The 6,676-nt window shown below is 32.5% G+C and overlaps 1 long non-coding RNA gene across 1 annotated transcript; it reads left to right on the plus strand.

The window, feature by feature from the left end:
• The first annotated feature begins 346 nt into the window (after positions 1-346).
• Positions 347-5,913, plus strand: LOC110800902 (uncharacterized). Its single transcript, XR_002536778.2, has 4 exons — positions 347-448; positions 2,007-2,123; positions 4,660-4,743; positions 5,421-5,913. It is a non-coding gene; the product is annotated as an uncharacterized lncRNA (long non-coding RNA).
• Positions 5,914-6,676: the final 763 nt, after the last annotated feature.

Here is a 6,676-nt window from a genome sequence, read left to right on the forward strand (position 1 = left end):
AAAAATATGCGTACAAATTAACAAATTTTCAAATACAAGTTTATATTTAGTCACATTCAACCATAAAATGATGTATATTTCAATCAAAATAATATTAAACCAACAATAGTAACAACATGTTTATTGTGCTTAGAGTTTATTACTATAAAATACAACGATTTTAATTGGTCAAATAAAAAAGGGTTCAGTCAGATTTTGACCCATTACTTCTCAGATTGTTCGAGTTCAGCTAAAATTGAATTACGGGTCATAAAATATTTGACAAGACCCAAAATTTCCGGGTCGAGTCGGGTCCATTTTTAATTAAACGGGTCTAGTAACTACTTCATTTTCTAAACACGCTATAAATACTTTCTCGCGCTACTCCACAACGTAGCGCGAACACGTTTATCAGTTTTGGTGTTCCCGTAGGTTTCTAAACCTGCGCCATTGTCCGATTATCGCCATGGTACTGATCTTCTTCCACTATCGCCTTTTCTTTCTTTGATTAAGAAACTTGTTTAGATTTTGATTTTATGCTTTTTGTGGATCATACTTGTGAGTTTTAGCCTTGAGTTGAAGGGAAATTTATATAAATTGTTTTAGGGTTATGATACATTTTGCAATAAGTATGTGAATTTACCTACTAATTAAAGAAACTAAAGTATAATTTTGAGTTGTGAATTATGCGAAATCAAATTTATGTCCGAGAAATCAATCATCCACACAATTTATTCAAGTGATTTTCGTTAGATTTTCGTGATTTGATCAAAGTGATTATTAAATTTCAATGACTAATTTCCCCAATTTGATGCAATCAGATTATATGATTCGTTTTAATGAAGGATTTTTTAGGTTTCAAGTACATTTTGATACTGCTTCACATGCTTTGTTGAAATTCCTGGTTAATTGTAGTTTGTTTCTATGTTTTGTATGCTTTAGCCTTTTATTTTGGAAAAAAGAATTATGGCCAAGGAAAGCGGCAAGTGTTCATATTCGAGGAATGTACGTGTTTAGCTGAATTTTGATTAGCAAAGATGCCTCTCAACGAATTGAGGGATTACCCTGTAATATTAAGTTGTGATTGTAGTTTCTATTTCCTTTATTTGTCTTTGTCACTTTGCTTTGAATGGGGGTGGGATGCCATCTCTAAATCTGTTTTGCATTAAACTCTTTGGTTAGTAAGCTATGGTAGTTGGTTTTGATATGTTAAATGGATTGTGATGGCGGTGGTAGGAGGGTTGGTTAATTACTTGTTGGTAAACTTCATTATGACGTGGTTAAGAAAGTACAAGATTGAATGTAGATTAGATATTTTTAAGCAATTTTGGTATCCCATTTTGGTATATGATTGTGGTGGTAATTGGTATGATTGTGGTTAAGAAGTATACGTCATGAAAGTACCTCCAATTGCTATGGTGGTCTATTAGATGTGTTGATGATCCGTCTTTTATCCCTTTTTTCTGCTCTAACTAACTCCCTTGCTGCCTCTTCAAGCTAATGCTAATGCTAACAAACTCATTATGAACTGCGAGTACCCCTCCCTTATCGCTTGACTTCTATTTAAAAGCTGAGGGATTGTATTCTACTAAGCAATTTCCAGGGGAAGCCATAATATCTTGAAAACATGAAGTAATATTGGCATTAAGATGTTGAACTTAATTCATTACTTCCTCATATCCTCTGTTATATCATAAATAATTGCAAGTTTGCATCACTTCCTTTTAAGGTGGTTTTTATTGCAACATTACATTACATTATAACTCTCTATCTCTCTCCCCTCATCATGTGACCTCCGTAATGTTGTTCCTCCACCCACGTTGCAAGTATTTTGGAACAAACTATGTATAACTAATTAGCAGCAGCACCAACATAATAATAACTGCATTGCAAAATATGATCTAAGAAGATAGACACCAACATAAAGCTAGTATGCACTATTCCGCTATTCAATTCTTTTAGTCCATTAAACTTGCATATATGTGGAACTGATATGAGTTATATCTTTGATCTGTTAACTGTTGCAGGAATAATTCTAGAAGCTTTTCAACCACTTTCAGAGTTTCAGCAGATATTACTGACACTATCACCATTCACTAATCACTTTTGAATTTTCAGATCAAGTTAAAAAAGTTCACATGGAGGTATGATTCTGTATTTCATCTTTTTCCTACTGAACCCAATATCAATTTGTTTTATTCATGTTCTTCGATTTACTTTAGCATACTGTTAGCGGAAGATTGAAGAAGAATGTTAGAAAATATTGAGCAAAATAATTCAAAACTGTGGTAATGATAAATTTGATAATAAGATTTTTCTGTTTTCTGATTGTTTAGTACTCACAGAAATACATCAATTTATCCAAGTGAGTGCGCGCATGCTCCTTATGATCAGTTATTTCCTTCAATCCTATTTAGTGACTTTCCTAATCCAAAGTTTGCATGAAATTGTTTACTTACCAATACAAATTTCAGAATACCAGTACTACGTTAGTATATGTCATTTATAACATTATTACATATTTAATGCCACCTTACAATACCAAATACATTTCACTAAATTTGAGTAATACTCCCTCCGTTTCTTTTTAAATGCACCACTTGGAGCGGCACACTTGCCAATGTATCATGTTACCAATAATTGTCTCTATTTTTCTATGTGTAAAAATTATAAAAAAAGTTGATTTTATGAAAATATACATTGTCACTAATCCAATATTTTACATAATAAAATTTGATTAATACATGTTAGTAAAAAATTCAAGTCGAAGTTAGTATATCAGTAGTGCCAAAGCCAAAGTGAAAGAAACGGGGGAAGTATTCAAGTATATTTATAAATTGAGAAAACGGTCTACGTTCCATATCAAAGGCATAAATCCTTAAAATTGGGTTAATAAGGCTCTTGGTATTTTCAATGAGATGAACCCCATTATTTCATTATGGTCAATGGGAGTAGAATTCTCGATGGATCAGTGTGTTAAGAAGTCACTTCATTAAAACTGTTGTAGCATGAAATTTACAAAACCAAGTTAATGAAAAAAAATACAATGTTTGTATAGTTTGTTGTTTTGCAACTCTTGCTTTCTTGAGCATAAACATCCTTTCTTATTATTGCAATGCATTGCACCTTTAATTGTACGAGATGCTAAGTTATGTATTATTGAGCCTAAATGCTACCTGAAATCATTAATTGTCACTAGTTGCTAGCTAGCAGTCAAAATGCTTAATGATTTAGATCATGTTGGGATCTGGAAGATGTCTCATTTAGATCATGCTGAACGGTTGTCATCATAATTGTATTGTTTGTCCCTCAACTAACATTTGATTTTTTTTTTGAATGCCAAGTAAGCCATGCCATGAGTAAAAAGATATACTTCTATATGCTGGTCTAATTTCCCATTACTTCTGGATTTTGGTGGTTATCTTAATTGTATACGTATGTGGAACAGTGTTCTTGTGGAACATGAACTTGGCCCAATCTTTGTATACTCATATTTACCTGATATCTCTTATTCTATTAATTCCTTCAAAATAATTTACAATCCGAGATTCTCTATACATTTATTTGAGGAATTGGTCTTCTTGTGCTTTTGAAAATTTTCTTAGAAGTTAGAAGTGTAAGAGCGTGTCTAAAATTGTTGCCTGCTGAGACACCACAACTTCATTCTTTAACATGGAGCTGTAAAATGGTGATTGAGATAGATATCGAGGAGGCTGTTACTAAAATCTTATGATGTTAGCAAAGAACAAGTTCAGACTTCAGAGGTGGTTGGTGGCAGAGTGGTAATATGTCCTCTTTACAGCATAGTCAAATTATACATACTGGCAAAGATGAGGGGAGATCTTTCATGGAAAAGCCATACATCAAGTTGATCTCTTGTTTGGAGTGAACATGAAAACGAGTCAAAATATTGTTGAACCAACCTTAGAATCTTAACAAAAGACAAACTAGACGGTAATAGAGAGAATATATTCATTTTAGTATTGAGCTTATGGTCTTTTAGATTAAAAAATCTGATAGGATACATGTTCGATTTCTTAGGACAAGTGCTTACTGTGATGTTTTTATTCTTAATTTTTTTTTTTACAATGGCTCAACTTATGGTTAAGAAAGAAGTTTTACACATTGAGTTGATTATGGTTTAGAAAACAGTTTAAACAGTTTCACAAGTAGCAAAATGGTTCAGCTTACTACTCCATCTGACAATGATTAGCTGAGATGAATGAAGATTAGTAAATTCATGTATCATTCTGGTGATTTGTTAATTTTACTGTCTATACACATTGACTTGTTGAGCTACATGATCAGTGGATTATGGGTGCGGAAAAGTAAGAACTTAAAAGAAACCAGTTCCTGCTTTTAGTATATTTTGTGTTAACTATGATGAGAAATCATTTCTAAAATTTATTTGTTCATTCCTTACCTTCAACGGGGATCTAAATGTGTGCATGAGTAACTATTTCATATACTGCCGCTAACAAATAGGATATAACTGAGATAATTAGATGTCATTTCAATTTCATTTATGGATGACTTTTATTTGCCATTGTTATAGACATTATTACACGAGGGTTATCTAGAATGACTTCATGCTTGCTCCAATATTTGGTTCTTATTAAAGTACTTATGACGTGCATTTGATCAAAACGACTGATAAATCTCTTGATTTTTCCTTGTCAGGATTGCTTCAACTCATCATATTTTTATGGCAGAGTCCAAGCTGCATGTACAGATATATATACTTCACAATGATAAGCAAAACGGGTGATTGATTCAACAACCCTGTTATCTTTTTCAAATTTTTTATTACCATATCAGAGGATATCTTCTTCCGAATCTGGTGTGATTGTTTTCCTTTAATATGTGAGAACATCATGATTTTCTTGAACAACTAATGGTAATAAATAATTTTTTGAATAAAAAAAAAAGACTAACCCTAGTTTATTAGCTTCATAGGCTCTATAAAAAGAGGCTCTGAATCCCTTATTCTGCATTCACCAAGCTAAAAACATTATTTAACATACCCGGCCCTCATCTGGTTAGATGAGCGAAAAGCTTTGTGAGGGGTCTAAGAGAGAAAAAGAAGCGATATATCCCTTTCCCTCGATGAGGAAGAGGAAGAGAAAGAGAAAGATCTATAATGGGATTGGAATTGTCCCATTTCAATCAAGTCAGTAAATTACCTGAAATAGGTAATCCAATACTGTGTTTTTTCTTTATTCAGGTTTACTAATTTTATTGCAGTGATAAATTTTCATATGATTTTCTTTTACGCATTGTAGAAAGAAAACTAGGCTAGTTTTGTACATTAGAATGATGACATTTTATTGCAATGAAATTTTTTCATATGTTTTCGTCGTGTTTATATTGTTATTATGTGTGATTTTGATAGAATGATGAAACTTTTAATATTTAATTTTATTTTGTATCCATTTTGACAGGATGGAGATAGAACTGCAGAAAACACAGTGAAGGGAACGATGAAATTATCTCGGCCTCAAACATCTTTCGCGACATTGCTTCCCTGTCCCTGCTTTCCCGTTCTACCCACCATCTTCCCTGTGATAAAAGCCCATTTTCTTTGTCCATATTTTTTGACAAAGTTCTTGAGAAGTCTTCGTATAACGAAGAAACAAAAATCATTTAGTATGAAAATCACATCAAGAAGTTGAAAAAAATATGGTAATAAATATGGAAACATCATTGGGAAGCCTTCGTTGGTATACAACAAGCACTAGATAATCATTCACGTGATGTGTGTTTCAAATTCAAAAGCTAGAGTGGTTGGACGTAGATATGGCTGTATAAAATACATACTTCGTATGATATTTTGATAATCTTGTAAAGTCAATTTTATCCGTTATCGGATATGTCCTTGTTCGTCTTTGACATTTTTAGTGATCTTGAAGTAATATGATGAATGTTATCATTTAATTTAGACCCATTTACTTTTTTTGTGTTCTAGACTTCTAGTATGAGATACTCTTATGCTACCTCAAGTTTGTTGTATCTTCTATTGCAAAATTTTCGTGTCTTATTTGCCTTTATTTTATTTTATTTTATTTAATTTTCTTAATGTAAATCCTATTCATATCATGCTACAAAGTGATTTGATGAAGTTGGTGGATGTTGTTGGAATAACTTTTTGGTTTAATACGAACTTCTTTGAAAATGAAAGGATGATGAATATGACTAATTAACGATATCAAAGTTGCAGAAATTAAGAGGACATTTAAGCTTTCCAAAGGTTTGATTCTCTTCAAATGCAAAATGAAACTCATAAAAGACACAATAACTTTCGTTATGATTTCTTTCCCTATGATCTCCACTGTTGTTAAGACCCATGAAACATCACGTGTGACCCATATTGAAGAACGGAACTCATATATGAGGAAAAGTGTTAAGATCTGATCCATGAAACGTCACGTGCGAGAGTCTCACATTGATAAAAGAGATGAGATATACTTCCCCTGTCCCGGAATACTTGCACCGCTTCCTTATAAAGTCGTCCCGGATTACTTGCATCGTTTCTATAAACGGTAAAATTTTATTAATATTATCGACTACTCCCTTCACATGTCACTTTGTGGTCCCGTGCACCCTACCCCCTTGACCCCTTTAAAAAGTTGACACATATCCCTATCTATATTAAAAAAAATACCCCATCAATTACTATATAATTAAATAATAAGTCAAT

Source organism: Spinacia oleracea, chromosome 6, assembly GCF_020520425.1.
Source record: "Spinacia oleracea cultivar Varoflay chromosome 6, BTI_SOV_V1, whole genome shotgun sequence".
In the NCBI taxonomy this organism is placed as follows: Eukaryota; Viridiplantae; Streptophyta; class Magnoliopsida; order Caryophyllales; family Amaranthaceae; genus Spinacia; species Spinacia oleracea.